Genomic DNA, 23144 nt, shown 5'->3' with positions numbered 1-23144 from the left:
CTGTTAAACTGTATCAGTGAAAATTAATTTGTGAAGTAGCTCTGAAGTAATATATGCACGCAAAAATCAAAAGCCTGAAAAGGAATATGCAAGATTTTCAGATTTGTTTTTGCAGCAGGGAAAATAAGTATATCTTTATACAGATACTAGGAAAAGGTGTAAAGATTTAGAAGTTAAACTCTCATTTTTTTCTGACCTAAAGTCTTCATGAAGAATAGGGAATATTAAAAAGCACAGCAGAGCCTTTTCTATACTAGAGGTTGTAAGCTCATTTAAGAAGGGTGAAGGATGTTTGGGGCATCACATCACAACTTATAACAGACTTGTTCTATGACTTTGTTTAAGTCCTTATCTCTCCTTATGCCTCAGTTCTGCATTTCTAAAATAGGGATAATAGCATTTTTCTGCCTCTCAGGAATTCTGTGTGGATCAATACATTAAAGATGCAAGGCATTCAGATATTGTGGTGATGTGAGTTGTATGTCTCCTAGATGGATGGCTGCTGAGTGGAAGCTAAAGCCAGAGTTTTCAAAATATCACAGAGATTTATTATTCCGGCCCTTAAAGCATATAGTGCTGCATGAAGAAAATGTGACCTTGAGTTTCTGCAACTGCTATTTTGAGTGCCTCGGTGCCCAGAAAAAGACTGTAAATTAACCCAAACACCTTTAATTTACTGCCTCAATTGGGATTCCCTTTAAGTGACCATCTACCTGCACTGACCATTACCCTATTAGTTATCATCACACTGTTAGTTAAAAGGGACAAAAATATATCCTCTTAATACACTGCCCTGACGTAATGACAGAGATCACAACATCAAGTGCAATGTAGTGATACTCTTGATCTATAAAAAATTTAAAATTCCCACACAGGAATCAAGTGTGTCACCTACATATTAAAGTGTCATTCCTCTTATACCAGCAATTGCCACTTTGCCACTCAGTTCCCCATGAGCCACAAAAAAATACCTTAAAAAAAAAATCTTTCTTCTATACCACTTTCCTGATCCATCAAGCTATTCCAGCAAAGACTTCTGAAAAAGTAGTGAAGTGGAACAAACTTGTCAAAAAAATGGATATGGATATGGTCCTACTTGTTTTAACTCTTTCATTGCATTTCAAAATGCAAAAGCTAGTCTACCAATATGACCTACTAAAGCCAATATATGTCTAATGCAAGATAGAATGGATAAAACACTCTCTTAGAGGTAGGGAACCATTAGAGCTGATAAAAGGATTCAATTCAGAGTCAGAAAGCAGAATTCTAATCTGTTTCCTAAAGGGACAGAGTGGAGGTGAGGATGTAAAAATCCACACCTGAAAATCCAGAATATATGGGTAGAAGCAGCAAACAAGAACAATGTGCGAATGTACAAAGTGCAAGAAAGTCAAGTTTTAATGTCTTCATTTTAACACAAAGGGGGATTAGGAAGTGTTATTATTTTCCTTATGTTCATTCACAGAACATGGCTAAAATAGCAACGAATAACTTTTCGTACTGACTGACGTGAAACTATGAAAACTGAAGAAAAGTAGGGTACAGTGTATATTTTGGTCTTAAACACTTTCCTATCACATCTTCTGGACAAAGTTCATCTGTTGTCACGGGAATATACAGCCAAACAAAAGAGAAAGGGAATCAGTCAAAGTGACTGAAATCACAAGTAATACAGCTTGAATAGTTACTAGATTCATTTTCTTCATACAAGAGCTAATGTATTCAGTGTTTATTGATTCACTTGACCAATACTTATGCTACACACATAACAAATTAGATGTCAGGGAAAGCAGTATATCAATGTCTGCTATTTATGCATAGGCACTCTAAGAATTCTCACAAAGCCTTAACAGAAAGTACCTTAAGCACCAACATAATAAGTGAAATATTTTATAGTCAGGAATAGCTGGCCAGACCACCACTATAGCATTCATAATACAATAAACAAACAAACAAACAGATAAAATAAATAAATAAATAAAAGACCAGAAGGTTAGAAAGGCCACACAATCAAAACTACAAAAGTCAGCCAATGCACTCCAGTGTGCATTTTAATATACTTTCTAATTACATGAACTCATGCTAATTCTGTTTTTTGTTACTGTTACACAGAGTACATAGTGCTCAATTTCCTCCTGAGTTCTTCAGTGATGCTCATTACTATAGTAACCAAATGCTCCATAAACATTAATTAATTTTCAAGACATCTCTCTGGCATGAAAAATACTATTGCCTTCATTTTGCTACAAGGGAATTGAGTTAGAGGAAGATTAAGACCACTCATTTTGGATCTCCCCTTCAAAACATCTCAATATAACATTTTAGGCATATTTGCATTTTTCTCTTTAAAGAACAGCTCTCACCATCTTTAGTTCCTTGAGTACTGAAGAACTGAGGGTCTCACAGCTAAGCCAGCATTCACAGAGGTGGCAGCAGCTAGTAAACTTTCCTAAACTTACATGAGTCCTTAAGACTGTCTTGGGGAGAACCCATCTCCAAGGAGTTCCTAACCTTTTTCAATCATGAAACAATACAGTCAGCCCTATTTTTCATTTTGTAAATCTGTCCAGCAACAGATTTGGGTTAATTTTACATCTCCAGGTAAGGCATTTTTATGCAGTCAGTGAACAAAATAATAATCTCAAGAAGGTGTAGAGGGGAGTGCACCATATCTTACTCTTAACAGTGTTATATTATGCACAGAAACTAAATGAAAGTTGCAGAAGCAACATCTATTCTGTTTCTCAATGTTTAGTGCTTGAATTAAGACATAATTAAAGCACAAGATATATAATTTAAAATAATAAATACTTTTTATGTTTTTCTAGCTTTATGTGTGTGTGTGTTGTGTTTTTTTTTTTTTCAGACCAGCTAACTGTAAATAAAATATCCATCCAATCCCAGTATAAGAAAATATACTGACAACCACGTGGTTCATGAGTGGGCTTAGTGACTCATTTCCATCACACGGTTCTCTGCTAAGTAAACTAACAAAGTTTCTGATAACCCTAAGTGGGTAATCATCCTTCACAGGAATATATAGAAGAGCAGAATAGGAAGTAGTGCATTTCTCAGATATTTACTGAACATTGAACTCTTTTCCTATATGAGACCTGAAACCAGGACCTAAAGGCCTCTGGGTACACACACTTTTATTCCCAGATTTGAGTTTTTCTTCTATGATCTCTGTTTTCTTGAATTTTAGTATCGATCCATCATGTTTCTTAACTCTATATTCAGTAATGAGACCATCCATTCCCATTTTCCCCATTTTTTTTTTATTATTTTTTTTTTATCTTCCTTGACTGGTTATCTTCTCTTTCTCCAGCTGACTCAGCAGATATCCATTCTTAGTCCAGCTAGTCAGTCCCCAATCCTAAACCTGTTCAGTTCCAGATCTTTTACTTTTCTTGCCAGCTCTCCTGTTTCCCAATATTCTGTTCCTCATTTACTGATCCTACACCACAGGCTATAATCCTATTAAGTTTCTTTTATCAGACAGTTTTGTCCCTGCTCTAAATTAGCATCCCTACACTTTCTATTTTCTATAGGGGAAAAAAAAAAAAGAAAGGTTAAGACTTCTGAACATGTCTTTTCTTCACAAAATCCTAACTTAAAATATTCAGCACAGAGCAGTCACCAAGAAAGGATAAATCTTGCAGAGTTACAAACAGCTGAAAACACAACCTTAGGACAGAAAGAGTCAGGAAACAATATTATTGAACCATTTCAATATTACTTTTATTAACTGTATTTCTTGATTAGTAAGTGGATTACATATTTTGGTGCAAACAATGCACTTACCATATTTGAAGAGGGTTTTATAATGCACTCATCTTACTAAGCCAATTTTTATCCTGTTCTGTCTTTGCTTTATGTATTGAAGTAAATTTATTGTTCAGCCTGAAGCACAGGAATCCAGTGCTAAAATCATACATTCTACAGAAAAACAAGGTCTCTGTGCTTCTCCTATCTACCCCCCCCCCTTCACCCCCCCCCAGATTTTTGGATCCCAGGTGAAGAAATGTGGCAATTACTTCCAAACTAAACAAGCACCAGAATCTCAACCTGTCGTTGCAATCTATCACATTTGAAGTGGAGGTCATACGCTCAGCTACCATGAAGGAGAAAAATACCAAAGACACACAAGAGTTTTAAAAATAGGAAAAAACTCTATAAAATAGAATCTATAAATTAGGTTCCAATAAGACAGAAGTTTCATTCACAGGCATTTAGCTACAGCAACAGCATAGCAATCTGCTCTTCAGTTAGTTTACAACTACTCTAAATCAGGATGGGATTTTGTACCAGCTGAGCCTCAAAGCTAAAAAAGAAGCTTTGGGGTATGAGATTTTGCCTAAAGCTTGGATTCTCGAGGTAGAATTTTAGTGGTTAAGGAACTTTGTCTTGCCTGACATCGCAGATGAAATAAAAACTGTCAGGATTACACCAAGACATTCAGGGACTTTAATAGACCCTTGTCAGAGCCAGGCTTTCAGCCTAGGGTCAGAGTTACAAATGAAGCAGCCACTGCATAAAGCAAGATCCAATACTGTGCTGGCTCTTTCTAGCTAGAAAAAGCTCTGCAGGTAGCTGGATCCCAGTGCCACCAAACTCCAGCCATTTGGCAGGCAGCAAACTAATTCATCAAATCAGCCCCACTGAGTCCAAATCATTGAGGAAACCCTCAGAAACAGCACGAGATTAACTATCATAAACTTCCAATTTTGTTATTTATAGCAACAAGAATAGCCAAATAATCATGTTCTTGGGAGCTTACCTTCTAAAATCCACACTTGTATCATTTTTTTTCAAAATTATGCTGGTGAGAGATTGAATATACAGTTATAGCAAAAAGACAAAGCTATTTTTTTTCCTGATTAATTTTCTCTTTTCTTTTCTTTTCTTTTTTTTTTTTTTTCTTCCCTTCTAGATCTTTCCAGTAACTTCCTAGGTGCTATTCAATGCCTCACTGTGGTGCAGAACTTGGTCACCACATCTCCCAGCAAGCCCATATTCACAATGGAAACTCCTATTCCCTACCACATGCTCTCTCCCACATATCAACTTCACAAGCATCTTTCTTAACTTTCTCAACAAGTTCAGTTTTCAGTTTTCTGATTTCTTCTGAAGAAGATGAAGAAACCACCACCATCTCCAACATGATGCTTCAGCATCATGAGATCAATAGACTTTCCTGTGAGGAATATCTCTTCACAAGCAGGGATACATCTATTCTATTTCTCTGTCATCTCAAGACACAAGTTTAATTTAGGGAAGTTTTCCTATTAATTCAAAATTAACACATAAAGAAATGAACAACAACAAAAAAACACCATCCTCTTTCTTCCATATTACTCTTTCAAAACCCTGAGACATGAGGAGCAATTTTACCAAATTTAACACCTCACATAAAGAATATAGTTAGGTGAGATGGGCAATGTCTGTGCAAACAACCTGGTAGTGTTCAGCAACTGAAGCAGAAACAGCATTCAAAGCTGATGAGATCATCAATATTTTCTCAAAGTGCTGATGGAAAACTCACAGTTTTGAGTGATAATGCCAGTAGATGGATTAAATTCTGATGAGAGTCTAAGAAGCAGGATCAAGTAAAATAGATATTGTCACAGTGGGAGGGGAGAAATATAGAGTAAAATCTGCTTCTGGGCCCTTATATCCCAAACTGCTTGGCACACATGTGTTATTGGTATCAGGGCATCTATGGCATCTTTTCTTCCTGCATTGTCACCAGGGGAAAAAATTAAGAGGACTTAAAAGAGCTTGCACCTGGTGGGAAAATCAGCATAAAAGTAGATAAAAGCAGGCAAAATTTTATTCTTCTGCAGAATTTTGCTCTTTTGCAGAATTCTACCTACAGTCTTGTCTGAATTTTCTGTCTCTCACACCAATTGACTGTCTACGCTGCCTTACAGTACATTGGCATCAATGTCACTCCATGCCTGTCTTTCTTATAGACCTCATGGGATCCTGTTCACTCCATGTTTCCTTTTTCTTAGTTATTTCCCTTGCATAAAGGTTGTTCTTGCATGTTATGCCTTTACTGTTTATCATGGCCAGAGCTTTGATTTGCCTTTTACTATTCTGTCTGTTCATTAAAGGGCTAGGTCCCATGTTCTCTACCTATATTGTTTATGAGGATGCTAACTCTTCAGTGCTTGTTTAGTCAATGTCTCTGGGTTTGCATAAAATTTAGCACTGGTTGCTGTATTTTTAATTGCAGTTATGACAGAAAATAACAAAATGGGCAAACCATAAAAAGATTACTTCAGGACTGAAAATAAGAAAAGGCCTAGAAGAAAAGCCTTCAGATTTTTTAGGTCTTCAAAAGAAATTAAGGATGTAATCTGTGGCAACAATAAATGTGTGAAGTAAAACCGTATATTATTTTTATTTTTTGGACTAGTCATGATCATATAAAAAAACTATTATATTTTTTTTACTGTGGAAAGTTAGGGTCTAGATAAACCTGTTTGATTTCCTGGAATTCCATATGTGACAATACTACAAAGTCTTGAGGCTCTTGAAACTCTAAGCTTCTCTATAAGGACAGGAAGTTTTTGAGATGACTTGGAAGCTGAGTGTATGATAATGCACTGGTTAGACATTATTTAAAATGTGTTGATGTTATATGTATATTCTACAACCTCATTTTAAAACCCCATTTTGAGACAGACATACGTTATTATTCCCATTAAGTATATAGGGTTGAGCCTATTATACTCAAAACCTGAAGCATGGTCAAAAATTAAAGCTATAGTACTGTTCAGACCACAAGACTATGCTTCAAATACAAATTGATAGACAGTAGGCATTTTCATGAAGTACTAATTGATTATGCAGTACTGCTGGGTGCTACTTTTAATGTAGTATAGACGTTTAGACATTTTACATGCTACATCATAAAATGGATGACCAGACATACAGAAACTCAGAATATTGAATATCTTACCTACTATGTCTTCTTCTCACAGTTTCATTTGGTAAAGCTAAGGATACCAACATATCTAATTTTCTTTCTCTTCTAATATGCCTCCATAATTTAAATTGTTTTAACATATATGCAGAAATATAATATATATGAATGTAAAAAAGGAGCTCTGAAGTATCATAGAACGTTCACACCCTGCAGCTTTTTGATTACTAAATTGTGGATTGTGTTTAGATGGGCACTGAGATTACTGATGCAGAAAGCAGCACATTCTCAAGGTAGTTCTATTTATGTTTAAATAATCCAGTATATATCTTTCAACAAAAAGTAGGCATTCATCCCTTCTGAAGTGATATTTTGTTCTTACGAAGTGTCTGCATAGCTGTGTTACAAATAATGAAAGACTATGCCCATGTGGGACTTTGTGCAGTCCCACAGAGCTGTGTCCAAAGCAAATAGGAGGCTATTCAGGTGACTTGGTCGGGTGCTGACCTCATATATGCCCTTTAAGTTAATTCATATATACTTAAACATTAACATTCCCAAACAAATCTTTGTATAACATCAGCTTACCCATTACATAACTTTGGGGTAAGTAATTGCTTGTACAGCTGTGCAAGCTGAAACTGGGAAGTTTAAGGCAATCATCTTGTTCTGCTGCTGTTGTGAAAAGTGATGGCAGAAAACATCAGAAGGTCTATCAACACCTGTATCAGATCTGTTAGAGCATTATGAGGAACTGGGCTTGGCAGGAAGCCTGCTCTTTGTTTGAACATAATTAGGTGAAATATCAGTTCTGACACTTGCCAGAGAGCAAAATAATTCATGAAGAAAATCACCAAAGCTGAAAGAGAGAAGGCATGTGTATGTTTTTTCTGTCTTTTGCCCTGTTTGGGTGCTGAAATGTGGATCAAGCAAAGGGATTACCTAGAAAACCATCCTCCTTCAGGCTAGGGACACAGGGAAAGGATCTTTCCTTAAGTCTGCAGCTGAGCAAATATTCCTCAGACCTCATTTGCTACTGAAACGTAGGATGTAGGACCAACACAGCAGTTAGGGTATCTAAATTCATAAGTGGATCAAAGTGCATTTAAAAACAGAAAGCAAATATTTAAGTCTTTAGACTTAAGAGTTTTAAATAGTGAATACAGATAAGGATTAGGAATATACATAAACCCTCCACATTTTCTAAGGAGCTTTCCTTGATGCCATACATAAAATAACTGCATACTGTACAGTATTTTGCACTATCTGACAGACACCAAAAAGCACAAGATTCTGACGTAAATTAAAGTTCAGTCATAGCTTAATGACAATTATATTTCTATGAGGAAGTAACCTTAAGAAAATTTCTCCTCCACCAAGAGCAACCCAAATAATACAGTTCTTGACTTTCAATCACAGGTACTCAAGTATCTGTTCTTTGGTACTGTGGGTCAAATTAGATGAAAACTGAACAGAAGTGTGCAACCAACAGAAGATCTTACATAATCTTGCTTTTTGAAGATTGGGAGAGAAAAATAGATCTAGTTAAACCTTAAGCTTATAAATCATTATTCCATTCAAATAATCTAAATCAAAAGGTGTGATTTTAATTATTATAACAGGATGTAATTATGAGTAGATTAAGAAGTAAATTATTCACAAAATAATTGTGCCTTTCTTCTACAAATAAAATGAGACAAAATGTATTTTGTGGTTTGGAAGGTTAGCTAATACTAATGCAGTCACTATATTTACTGACGTGAATCTTATTCAATAGTCAAATGAGTTCCAATCAATTTTCTCATATAAGCTACACGTACGAATTTTAACTGGCATATTAGGTAGATGTCATCTATTGGCTCTTCTGGGAAATAAGAAATCCCTGTACAAGATCATCAAATTAGTTTTCACCAATTGTATGAAATGATATTAAGTAATACCAGTCCATGTTTTATTTATTCAGAAGCCTGCACCAGGAATTGATAAGTCAAACCCAGCAAAACAATCCCAAGTGTAAACTTTATGAAAATGTCTATTTCAAACCACTGAGCAAATGTGACAAATTTTAATTACTTGGTCACATGTAACACACACAGAGCCTCTGTGAGAGATTAAGCTATGGAATTAGATTTCCATCCCTGCTAAAGCACTAGAAGCTTAGAGATCTGGAGGTATAACCAGGCAGAACCTGTTCCTCCATGATGAGAATGGCATACCAGATTGTGTAGCCATTTGACATAATCTGATGAAGGGAGATCACAAATCACCAGTAAGCAGTAATGTGTAAACAATAAAGACTCAGAGATCTTCCCAGTATTTCCCAGTATTTTTTTTTTTTTTTTAATATTACCACTCCACATACTTCTGAATAATTTACTACAAAAGAGTCAAAAATGGCATTGGCATCTCCACAACATCAGCCAAAATCCCCTACCACCTGAACTAAACAAAAGCTTTCAAATCTTGCATGGCAAAAAAAGTTTGCCAAATTAAGTTATGGTGATCATGTCAATTTAATCAAAATTGGAAACTACCTACTATAAAAATACTTAACTGACATAAAAAGATATTGTGCAAAGATGAAGTGAAATTTAAGATCTCAGAACTACAGCTATCAGTTATGAATGAAAAAGGAATGCAACAAATAAAGACACTAAACCGACCTAGGTAAACTAGGCACATTCTAGTAGTGTGCCTAAACCACTTGGGACTAAATAGGACAGGATTATCTTGTGGTCATATAGGTAGTAATTATTAAATTCTCCCACTTACCTTACTTTAAACTTCCACTTAAAATTAAGCATTATTTATTGCTACCAATTTATTTTAATGAACCAACCCAGTAGCTGGGGATTTTTACAGGGTTTTTTTTTTTTTTTTTTTTTTTTTTTTTTTTTTAATAAAATGATTCTGCTTTAAAGTACTCAGTTTCTGCCTGGACTCAAAAGTACTTCAGTTTCTTGATACTTGTCAGCAATACTAATGAAAAAAAAATAATTAAAAAATGTGGATTTTCTAAATTAAATGTGATGTGTTCTCTCTCTCTGCAAACGAGAAGTAGGTACCTCCTAAAGACAAATCACAGCACAAATTGTATCTGACATAAACAGTGAATTCCCTCACCATGTGGTTACGTCAGCCAAGGATGTCCTCAGAGTACCCAGTTACAGCTTAACCTCGTAGAAAATGGAAAAAAAAAATCTGTTCCTCTCAGATGTCATTTTATAAATCCACTATCCACATATGAATACACACTTAGGCTATCATTTTGGAGGGGTTGAAAAGAATCTCTAAGTACTTAGCAGTACTGATAGGTCATTTGGCACCATTGAAAACCTCCTGAGTCTTATGCAGTGCCAAAGAACAGAAAGGTGTTTTACAGTATGCATGAAAAGCCACTATTCCTTGGGGGAGGTAAGGAGTGCACACTTCCAGAGGACCCTGAGTACAAGCCACTATCTATAGGACTTGGCTTCAAGGGAATGGGAAGAACAGGAAGGTATGAGAGAGACAACTGGTGCAGCACAAGAAATACCCAGTGGACTGTGTTCCTCTGCAACGGCTTCAGTTAACTTGTTCTACTTCTATTTTATGTCATTCCCACACAGAAAAATGATATTCACTGTGAACATAATGAAGGCATATTGAGAGCTAAGCATAAGTAAACATGTAAGTGTTTTCTAAAGATTACACAAACAGTGCAATAACTCAGAAAACTACAGCTATGGGTAGAAATTGTGAAATCCAGTTAATACAATTTTTTCTTGCTATTTATGTAAAAATATTGGGCATAGAGCACAGAACCAGAGTTGCCTCAAGTAGCTTAAAAGCCGTTTTGGAAGAATGTTCTAAAGGGAGATTAAAAAAAAGAAAACAACAAAACCAACCACCTTTAAAAGAGTATTTCTCTGTAAAAATAGACAATTAACAGCTGCAAACACAGTTTTCCTGTTATTAAATTTTAGCACTGTAGCTTAAATTAGTCAAGATGTGACCACTGAAGATACAGTAAGTCATTTCAAACACCTAATCTTTATGTGTGGTTATGAATTCTAATATAAGAAATTAAATATGTATGCTGAACAATGTATTCAATAATCTGTGACACATAATGCATCTATACACGATGAAATAAATCACAAAACTCCCACTAACTTCAACGAAATGATATATATTGATATATATATACATTATATATATAAACACCTTGAATATATAGCCAAAGTACAGATTACCAAATAGAGAGACTTGGTTCAGAGACAGATTTGATATGTCAGTCTCATTCTCCTGCATAAGACTTATGAAAATAAATCTGATGCCACCTTCAGCTGGATTTAAAAAGACTCAAGGAATTGTTCTGGCATAACCTTTAAAGCTTAACTGTGCATATTCTTCACTTTGGCAAAAGTAACTTCTGCTTGCATGGATTTAGTGACACAGCAAAATGTCACTGACTCTTCTGCTTTTATACAACACTTCGGAGTGAAAATCTGGCCATGATGAAGTTAGAAGGACTTCTGCAGTGCATTTAAACAAAGCCAAGATTTCTTCCTTGTATTTGAATGTTAGGACGGAAGGCAAATGACTAATGCTGCTGACTAAGTCCTGGCTTGAGGTTATAGAAAAAGGGAGGTACAAGGGCAGAGAAAAGGAGGCTGAAAAAATGACAAAAGGGCTAATAAAGATTTCATATCACTATTCCCAGATTAACATGTCAGTGCCTGTTCAGAACCTGATTGCATTGGCAACTACTTCATAACATGGTGTATTAGGCAGTGTGTCAATCACTAACAATACTCATCTATTTATTAAGATATAGGTGTAAACTCATGTAAGCTCAGTGAATTTTTCAATGCTTTATCTTTAAAAAAAAATAAAATGTATTTCAGGAAGGCCAAACTCTTTTGATTTGATGTAGTCAAAGCAGACTTACTCAATGTTGCTTGTTGAAACAATATTCCTTTTCATTATACCCACTATCAGCATAAAACAGTTTTAAAAGGTGACATCCAACCAGATAGTTTTTGTCTGAAACGTGTTTTTTTTTTTTTTTTTTAATTTTTCACAGCTCTAGATGAGTTACACATTCAGCTGGCACCAAATGGCAAACTCAGTAGAAGAAAGGAATTAAACTGGAGAATGATATGACAACCTTCTTATCATGGTCCAATCCTAAAGAACACATAAGATTTTACTCCCATCACCTCTGGTGTGCTTGCCTGTTCTGTCATTAAATGAGTGAGTCTGTCATCACAGGTCCTGAATTTGCTGGAAAAACATTGGTCTGTGGAGCTATGCCAGCTCAGAAAAAATGTCCCATTGACTTCTCTCTTTCAGTGACAAAGGGAAATGTTCTTTCAGTAGGAGACAGAATTGACAACCTTTCCTACTGACTATAAAGGTCAAAAAATACAGAAAATGGACAGAAAAACAAAAGAAAACAAAACAAAAAAAAATTTACTAAAGAGCCATGAACCATCACTGACACCAAATGCTTTGCTTTAGTTTACACCAACTCTTAGCAAGGTTCACTAGCTACCTTCTCTTTGGCTTTATTTACCCCATAACTGTAACAATACTGATGCAGACTCTTCTCTTGCTACAAATATAATATCAAATTTGAGAGCCTTAATCTGATCTGTTGGATCAGGAAAACATCCAGAACTTGTTTCCATACATCAGTACAGAAATGCAGTAGCAGAAAGCACAGTCCAAAGTATCACTCTGTGCATGTATTTTCTCCAAATCCTTTCTGAACAGCTGTGATGGTCTCATGTTTCTTGCATAAATGATCGTCCTCTTTAGCGGAGAAACAGAGAATACTTTCGGGACAGATCATGTTTTTTTCTATAGTGCTGCAGCTGGGAGGATGCTGAGCACTCACTGGCATCCAGGCATTTGAAGCAGCCTCAGAGCTGCACACATCCCATCATTTTGTCCACCACTTCAGCCACCACGTTTCCAGTCCAGATGTCTGTTGCTGATGCTTAGTCCTCACACTCTGTGTCCACCTCCTGCCTGGATTTGCCATCTGCATCTCTACTCTTACCCATCGGTCCTGGTCCTCTTTGTCTTTTACTGAAGAACCAGGTGCATCCTCAAAGAGCAACAGCACACATAGCAGCAGTATATATATATAAACTGCTTGATCTCTTTGCTGTGCTAACCTTGTGCAGAAAGCACAGTTACAATGCGTACCATCCCAGCAAGGTTTTCTGGGACCACAGAAACAAATCTCCTTAAGCAGATTAGTTTATGCACAACTCCAAGCACATGACTATTTGAACAGATTTATTGATGCTGGCGCCACCCTCTGTGCAGAGGCAGCTGCCCCACTTTAAAGGATTCACAATGTGCCAATGGGGCTAAACGGTTCCACTTCCTGACATCCCTTTCTTCTTCCCTGCTACAGGCATCATTTTCTGTGCTAGCCCCCGGGCTCCCTGATCTTAGGGAGCACAACCATGTCTAGCCTGGGGTAGACTCTCAGGAGGGAGACAGGAAAGCTTATTTGCACTTGGCTCCCATTTCCCTCACACCCACACGGGGTCAGGCACAATCAAGCCTGTTGTGTTTGAACAACTCTTCTATTCATTTTTCTCCCCCTGGGAGTTCACAGCTTGAGTAAGAGCTTATCTTTTATCTGTATGAAAAGAATACCAGCTGAATTTAGCAGCTTTTCTTGCATCCAGCTTGCATTAGGGGGTCTGATCCAAAACCTATGGCAGCTTTTCCAGTTATTTCAAAGAGGTCTGGATTGTGCTTTTAGCAACAGAACTGTCTTCTGATGAAACTAATTGTCCAACAGAGGCTGATGAGATGCATACTGCCAAACTGTCCCAGACTGTCACTGCCATTCACACGTTTAGCTAGGTGGCCCCGTAAGTACGTCTAACTGAAAGAAAAAAATAATGTGAAATTTTTTCCAAGTGCTGTGATCCCTGCAGCAGACAGAAAGGTTATTACCCTGGGTAAAAAAGCCAGCCACTGATTCATTGTGTACTGATTCAGTAATTTATTTCAATAACCTCTTGATTCCACTGCCACTACAGAGGCCACTAAGTAGAAACCAGGGATTCATTAAGCATGTTCATTCAGAATGTGTCATTCATCCTTCCTCTAAAATCTACCAGTAATTATGGGTACTATCCTGGAGATAACACATGCCTGAAAGTTCCTCCACATTGAACAAGTCTTGATTCAATGGCGATATTTAAAGATAGATTTACCTATTCAAATTTTCACTGTTTTACACAATGTATTTTAGGAAGATCAAATGACTGCTGATTTTCTTTACATATCTAGTAAAACAGAGACAAACGTATTCAATTTCCTGTTTATCTGCAGGATGGTTTCCAATCTTCATAGGCTCATAGAAAGGCTCAGGTTGGAAGAGACCTTAAAGACCATCTAAATCCAACCCCCTGCCAAGGGCAGGGACATCTTCCACTAAACCAGGCTGCCCAAAGCCCCATACAGGCTGGCCTTAAACACTTCCAGGGATGGGGCAAACTTAACATTTGGAAGCTTCGTGTCAAACTTCTGTAAATAAAGCAAGCATGAGAGAAAAGATAAACTTAACTTCTTTTCAAATAAAACTTCTACATTTCTCTTTTTTTTTTTTTTTCTAAAAAATATAAATAATAAGACTAGTCAGACTTGGATTATTCAGCCACAGGACACAGAGGGTCTAGGGTGCAAATACTCATCCTTTTCACACATCTGTTCCTTTGGTTTACTCTCTTCTAAATTCCTTTAATATCCAAAATCTACTTGGTGGATAACCTGGTACTAGAGAGAGGTCTAGAAAATGTTTATAGTCCATAACATGCCTTACTGGAAGAGAATAATATCAGTTTGTTGTGGCCTTAACACAAACAAATATCATAAGGACATCACAAAGCAAAGAGGAACAACAGCATCTTCCGGCTGGAGAAGATCTGTATGCACTGAGCACATCTGAAAATTAATCCCACTGTAATATACTTCACAGAGCTCTTTATTAGTTTATACTTGTTCCATACCACCAGTTTCATAAGATTCCCTTCATTCTTTATTTCCTTACCTTTGACAGGCATGAAGCTCACTGTATTGAGCTTTTACCAGATTTTTAAAAGCAACTGTCTAATGAGGTGCAAACATACCTAAAGTGATATTTCAGAAACACCTCCATCTTTCTGTATGACTTGAATGAAGGAAAGACGTGGAAGTACTGTACTTGACTAACATTCTTGCTTTTGGGTATCTTTCTAGATCTTTAAAGGCATCTTTGGGCACTGAAGCATGCTGAAAATTCAGGTCTTTTGCTATTGCAACTAGAAAATAATATGATAGATGATATCACTGCATGTTGAAACTACAGTAATATTGTCTACAGACCTAATTTCTATTCAGTTTGATTTTCAGTTCAACCAGACCAAGCAGGGCATGAATTGCATGACATAAACAGTCATGCTTAATCTGGGATGTAGAACTGACAATTACATAGCCTTCTGGTCTAAAGAGAAGAGAAAAATCTCTTTAAAGTAGAAAAATAAATCATTTTTAATAGTTGTACAATATGCCATATTAAATGCAAGCAATGTTGAAGAATTAAATGTTTTTTGAACAAGTCAGTCAAGACCCATGACATTAAGAATTCGACCTAGAGATTTTTCTGCAAACAAAACTACATTTTTTTTTTCCATATTTGTCCTGGCCATCCATTTTCAAAAATTAAAAATAAAATTTTAAATCTTGTTGGCCCCATAAGAATACAAAACTTTTTTTTTTTTTTTTTTTTTTTTTTTTTTTATTAGTCACTTGCAGACTTGTAAAGGAAAAAAGGCAGAAAGGTAGCCTTGTACTGCTTTTATCTATGTTAGCATTCTCTGCTTAAGGGAGGATAGCTTTTACAGAGGATGATGAGTTTTACAAAAAAATCATTAAAAAAAACAACACTAAGTGTTGATTCCATTTTGCCGATACATTGGCTAGTGGAGCTGAGCCAACCTGAGTGAGCATGTAAGAGGAACTAAGCCATGCCAAATGTTGGCATAGTTTCCTGTCCTCCAGAGTAAGGATTAAGCAAGGACCAAGTTTTTGAACTCCTGAAGTTCACAATTTGGATGCAGCTCTGCATGGTAGACAGCAGAACTGTTCATAGCCCCTTAGTATGGGCTAAGATTACTTCCATTAGCTGCCCCCGGAGTTTGATTAGCAGCATTTAAAGGTATTTTGTACTTTTACAACACAGCAGGCAATTCTGTCTTAGGGAAAGGATATATATTATATTGTCAAGTCAAAATGAAAAAGATGCATAAACACCAGGAGATTTATTGCACATTTCCAATACTTTGTGACCTTACACTGTAAAGGCTAGTGACAATACAATGTGCTACATTGATAAACAATAGTTTTGAAAACTGAAATGCTTCAGTTCTGGGGAAGATCAATACTGATCCCTAAAAAACTACCTAGCATATACTTGCACCTACATTCAGAGACTAAGACTGAAGTTTCCTTACACATCAACCGTATCAGGTTTTATGCTGAAATATCAGTCTCCCTAGTGAGAGGTCAGATTATTTATGGAAGAGACTGAAGAGTTAATTCCAGAGTAATAGGTGTTATCCACATTGAAAGGAAAGTAGGAGCACGTGTCACCTTGCACAGCACCAGCTTCTGAATTAAGAATGGCCCAATTTCTGTCAGAGCTGCTGGTAACACAAATGAGGTGAAGAAGTTGGACTTATTTGTCATTATGAATGCCTCTTAAGATCAAAAGGTCTTATTGCTGCTAAAGGCAGAATCTTTATTATAAGTTACACAAATTGCATGAGAACCCTTTTGTTTTAATATAATTCTCCTTTAATTCAACATGAGGTATACAGTGGATATGTGCATATTTCAGCTATTTATGTGCTGTTGAACATTATCTTTTGCTGCTGTTCATTTCTTCTTTTGTTGTGTAAAGAATAAAGCCCACCTATCTGTCTAACCCTGCTCACCTTTCTAGTCCTAATTCAATATTTTTTTTACTCCATCAAACACATTTATGATTAGACAAAAAAAAAAAAAAAGCTTTTTCTTACCTTTTTTTCCCCCAAAGCTTTCATTTACTCTCATATCACTCTGTTTTCTTTCTTGCATTAACATCAAACAGTTCATCTGTGAAGGCAGTCACTCATCAAAATCACTTGGAGTAATTTCAATTTCACACTGATCATGCAGATCTGAAACCTCTCCAAGCAGATATTTTCATCATAAGAGAAAATTTGGTCTCCTGTTGGAGTTGTTGGTATTTCAGCTCTGTTTCTTGTTAACTCTTGGAATAGATGTGTCATGGGAGTCTACCTACAAAATTGAATTGATTGCAACAATGATTCAGGATTAAACAAGATTATTGTATTTCTTCTCAAGAAGCATTTTTGCTGCATTTTCTTTTTCTTTTTTTTTTTTTTTCTTTTTCTTTTATTTTTCTCTTCCTTTTCACTCTGAAACATGGCCCTTGGGGACAATATAAAATCAGTTTCTGTTCTTGTCCTTCTTATGTTGTTTTTATGTTATTAGTTAGGTTGTAGTCACATCTGGAGTCCTCAGTCAATACCAGAGAAGCAGTGATGACAGGTACTGCACAGATTGTGAAGACCATTACTATTCAAATAGCTTTCTAAATACATTAAAAAAGGCATAGAAGGTGGAGCAGAGGGACAAAATATATTTCTTATGATTATGCATCAGGTCTAAGAAAATGTCCTAGCTCTTCTGAATTTCCTGCCCATGTTCAGTTTATATCTTTTTCTATACTATTGGACATGTGCAGATTTGCAACTGCCTTTTACAGACTGAGATTTTATTGGTACTGGTAAAACCTAGTTTTGAATGCTTAGAAGTCATCACAGGAATATAAATCATTACTTATAAAGTTCAATAACTAGGGTGACTTAATATCGTAAGAAAATATTTACTCCTTTCTTCTAACTAAATTTATAAAGCTAGTCCAAAGCATTCAAATCACAAACAAGATTTTGTAGGTTTTCTTCACAGATTAATTTTTCAGAATAGAAGAATATTACATGTGTTAGATGTTATATTCGCATATTCAGTGTTTCTTCAGATTTCAAAGTATTTTCATTATCTAGTGAGGACAGAACTCTAGTGCAGGAGAGAAAATGAATGAGAAAATGAACAAGTGAACCATGTCAAAGAGCAAATATAATTGGATCTAGCTCTTATATCAGTATCATGCATGGTCAACAGAAAATAGTTTTATTCATTTGTTTTCCTGTGTACTGAGGTACCTTGTTCAAGGTTTTTTTGTTTTTTTTTGTTTTTTTTCTCTTTTTTCTTTTTTTTCCTCTCCTCTTTTATGTAATAGAACTTGAAGTATTTACAATATATTCTAGAAAAGTAGAAAAGAGACATGCTGGATACTATGATAATGCATGACCTGAAAAATACACTGATGATTAAGTCACTGGAAGGTTGAATTTCTGAAGCAATCTCAACAATGTTGCTTTAAAAAACGTGGATCCTGGGGGGATAGTATATAATGACTCTTCAAAATTTATCAAGTGAGATTAAAGGTAAGCAACATTTCAATTTATCCCAGTTTTTAAGACTATATATAGTACAGGCGAAGTTCAAAATCCTGGACATTCATTTAATCTTATCCAATTAAATGAAGTCTCTTTCATAAAACTTTATACGTCAAGGGAAGTCTTCAACCTCTATTACGTTCAAAGGAGGTGGCTTGTGGTGAGCCTATTCTATTCTATTTTATGATGTTTGTTTGTTTGTTTGTTTGTTTTTCTTTGTAAGGGTCTCCTCTGAACCCAGATTCTCCCCAAAATAAAGGTTGCATTATGTGTAAACTGAGTTTATATTATGTTCAGTTCTAATCTGGCATTTTGATAGTACTTCCCAGAATCAGGAAATACTGAAAAATTCCGTGACTCTCCAGGAGATAGATATACAGATAACATTAAAAGGTATCTGAATTCATGTAAGTAAGAATCACAGGCACTGTGGATCCAGACTGTGTGCAACCAAGCACATCTTTTATTCTTGAACAAGAAAGAGTCTATAGGTAAGTGCACCTTCATTACATGATGTTTTCAGGTAATGAAGGCTTATTCTTCCTTAGGAAAAAATTGGATATCTCCTTATCAGCTCACAACCTCCAGGAGACTTGTTTGGAGAATAGATTGGGAAGCTTGTCTCTGATTTTGTTTCTAAACCTGCAAATTAGAAATTATCCTGTGTGTACAAGCATATTCAAAACTACAAACTGTAGGGTGATGATCATAAATTATGGCAAGGGAAAATCAGTTAAATAAATAAATAAATAAATAAATAAATAAATAAATAAATAATAATAACAATAATAATAACTGCAACAATATTCAAACACTGAAACAAGTTGCACAGAGAAGTTGTGGAATCTCTGCCCCTGAAGAAATCCCAGGACCATGCCCTGAGCATTTATTCTAACTTAACTGTTAGATCCAACTTCAGTGGCCTGGTCTAAGCAGAAGGCAAGTCTTACTGACATCCAGAGGTCCCTTCTAGCCTTCATGACTCAAATGGATTCTGGTTTATTCTTCAGCTTTTGTGCTTACCCCAAAAAAGGTAGTTGTCTTCATTTTCTTCAGCAGCTCAGAAATTAGTGCACTCATCCAGGATGTGGAACACATGCCTCATGCCTGATTTACTCTCCCTGAGAGGACTGAAAACAACTTTTTTTTTTTTTTTTTTTTTTTTCAGGAGAATGCACTAACCTCCAGATAACAACTGTTCTAGGGTGAAAAGAGGGAAGGAAATTCTTGACCTTCTGAGTCTGTTTAATTTCATATAATGCAATTAAAGATTCATTAGTTTAGACAGGGAGAGTTTGTTCCATCCTAGTGGTTGATGGAACAACCACTAGGATGGAACAACTAGATGGAACAACCCATCTTCACAAGACATGCATCTGAGTATTATCTGACTTCTATCTGACTCTTCTTATGAATAATGTCATGAACAGGAAAATACTTTTTATATATTTCTTATACATGACATGAAATCTTTGATCTTCCTGATGTTTAAAGAAGAATAGATACAATCAGGAAGAGAAAAACTATTGTAATCTTAGACTATACACTGAGACATATTTGTCCTATAAGAAATAGCAACATGTTAGGAAACATACCTTGCTTTCAAGGAATAAAATAAGCAGCCTTTTAAATGCTGTCACAGAGCACTCTTCTTTTTAATTTAGCAAATATTACATTAGGAAATGCTGAACTTAAAAATATTGTAGTAGTTGTGCTAATCCTCAGCTGTGGAAAGGCTTGAAAAAACTAAACTCTTCTCACAAGATGTCACATACTTTACTGATCTATGCCCTCATCATGCTTAGTTTGTCAACTCTCCAACTGAAGGATAAAGTTCATTTCCATCTCAAAACAAACTTGACAGTCAGTAAGAATCACAATAGAGTAATTTTTGAATTTTTCTAGTTTTTATTTAAGATAAGGCATTTTGATTTTTTCTTCATTTTTTATTAACAAAATAATACAAGTCCCCCACCTGCCAATACACTCACTAATGCTGTCTCTTCCAGAGCATGTAGATTGACTTTTGATACCTCCACACTTAATCAAGTCACCTCAGGTTCTCTTTTAGTCAAAGGAAAAAAAATAAATATCTCAGAGTGTGATTTGTTTGACCAAAGGTAAATACCTACTTTAACAAGCAATTAACAAAGCCCTGCCATTCCTTGCTTGTGTTCTTTTATTATAAAAGGTCTTTAGTGAGTAGCCATAATAACTTGAATAGCTGCTCTGTAGAATCTATCTTTATTCAGAAAAACCTTACCATTGATATCAGATTCATACAATGCAATTTTAGCCAGTGAAACTCTGAACATCTAATATCTGATCATTTAGACTTCCACTAGGAACATCAAGACTTGCTCTGTTAGACACAAATCAGACAGATCTATACTGTACAATAATTTTTATACAAGAATCTTTATAATTTCAACTGTTTTTGCTGAAATGGAACCATAGAATCATAGAATCATTTAGGCTGGAAAAGACCTCTAAGATCATCTGGTCCAACCTTTAACCTAGCACTGCCAATTCCAACATTAAACCATGTCACTAAACTCCACTCTACATGTTTTTGGAAAACCTCCAGGGATGGTGACTCAGCTACTTCTGTTGGGCTGTTCCAATACTTCACAACCCTTTCAGTGAAGAAATTTTTCCTAGTGTCCAACTTAAACCTCCCCAGTGCAACTTATGGTCATTTCCTTGTCTTATCACTTGGTGCTTGAAAGGAGAGACCAATCCCCACCTCACTATAGCCACCTTTAAGGTAATTGTAGAGAAATGCCCAGGTAATACCATATGACTTATTATGTGAAAAGACATAAGCTCTCTGTAGAACTACTCCAAGTGATGACAACAATTATTATCACCACAAGGAACCTGAGATAATAGTAGCCGCCGTGTTCCCACAGTACATGCCAATAGACAAGACTTTTCACAAGAGGACAAATCAAAAGCTTTTTTATAGTGATGCCAATTAAAAAAGCATAGTGAGGCTATTTTCTTTAGAGCCCCTTATTTTATTTTTTTTCTAGTATGATATTTGCTACTACTCATTGTATAGCTACTTCGTGATAGGATGTAGTTTCACCAAAATGTTTTACATAAACATGTAATCTATTTCCTTCCACAAAAACAAGTGCTCACTTGGCTCATCTAAAAAACCATCTGTGAGAGTAAGTGTTTTTCTCTCAAGGATGAGGGGAGGCCTCATGGCAGCCTGCAGGTCTCTCACAAGGGGACTGGAGGAGCAGGCACTGAGTTTTGCTTTCTGGGGACAGTGACAGGACTCAAGGGAACGGCATGGAGCTGGGACAGGGGAGGGTCAGGCTGGGTGTTAGGGAAAGGTTCTGCACCCAGAGGGTGATTGAGCACTGCAATAGGCTCCCCAGGGCAGTGGTCAGGGCACTGAGCTGCCAGAGTTCAAGAAGCATTTGGACCAATGCTCTCAGACACATGGACTGATTGTTGGGTGGTTCTGTGTGGAGCCAGGAGTCGGACTTGGTGATCTTTGTGCATCTCTTCCAACTCAAGATATTTTAGGATTCTATTCTATGATTTTCCTGGACAATTTGGGTTTTTCTATGCACTCGTATCCAGTGAAAAGCTGAGCAAAACAATCACTTGTCCTCAAGGTTGAATCCTGTTTCTTTGCTACTGACAAGTGTAAATTTTCATGAGTGAGTAGAAAAAGATGAGAAAACAAGAAAAAGAGTTCTTTCTGTGGTCAAAAGTGTAAGTTACAAATTGCAGGAGAATTCATGGAGTGACCATTTAATGGAAACTTAAAGCTGTAATAGCATGCCATAAAATTTCTTACAGCATAACTAGAATTTTGTTGTCACACAAAATTGCACAATTATGACACCATCATGGGAAATGATGTTGTCAGAGTAGGTCTGAAAATTTAGTCTTCAGTGGTTTTTACCTTTCTACTCATGTCAGAATCATTGATTTTTTTTCCTCTTATCACTTTTTCTCTAGTGACCTATTCATTAGGTAAGCAATATTCTTACCCTTTTACTTTTTATTTAATTGTCTGTGATTATTAAACAGCCATTCATTTTCAGACACTGTTTTAGCACTCTCAACTACAGGCTATTGTTAACTCACCTTATATTACAGTAATTCTACACATATCAAAACTCAATAAAAATAAAAACAAGCATTTTTAAGCCTCTGTTTTATCACATGCTGAACCTATGCACAGTAAAAGGTGTTCCCTGTAAGAGCTGGCAACTCATATGTTGCCGACATTTAAGAAGGAGGCTGTGTGGTCTGGCAGAGATGTTTTCAAATTGGAAACATTGATAGCAGACATCTGAGATTATGCGGGGGAGGGGTATTTCTTTTTCTCTGTTCACAGATCATGGGTTACCATTAGAAAATCATCTGGATACATCTAAAAGTATGTAAATTCATCAGATTATTCCATCAAAATTTCTTCAACAAAAAAACATTTGATCTTCAAGGCAGCAAATCTATTACTGAACTTTTGTCCTATCTTAGGTGATTTACATATCTTTATAAGCACCATTCATTGAAATTAAGCCTTCAGGTAGTTTGCATAGTCAGATGTCCTGCAAAAAGCAGATATAGAGCCAAGAGTTGTGCAATGCAGAAGAGTATAG

Source organism: Anas acuta, chromosome 4, assembly GCF_963932015.1.
Source record: "Anas acuta chromosome 4, bAnaAcu1.1, whole genome shotgun sequence".
Classification (NCBI taxonomy): Eukaryota; Metazoa; Chordata; class Aves; order Anseriformes; family Anatidae; genus Anas; species Anas acuta.
The sequence above is the reverse complement of the archived record's forward strand: the minus strand, read 5'-3'. Positions refer to the sequence as shown.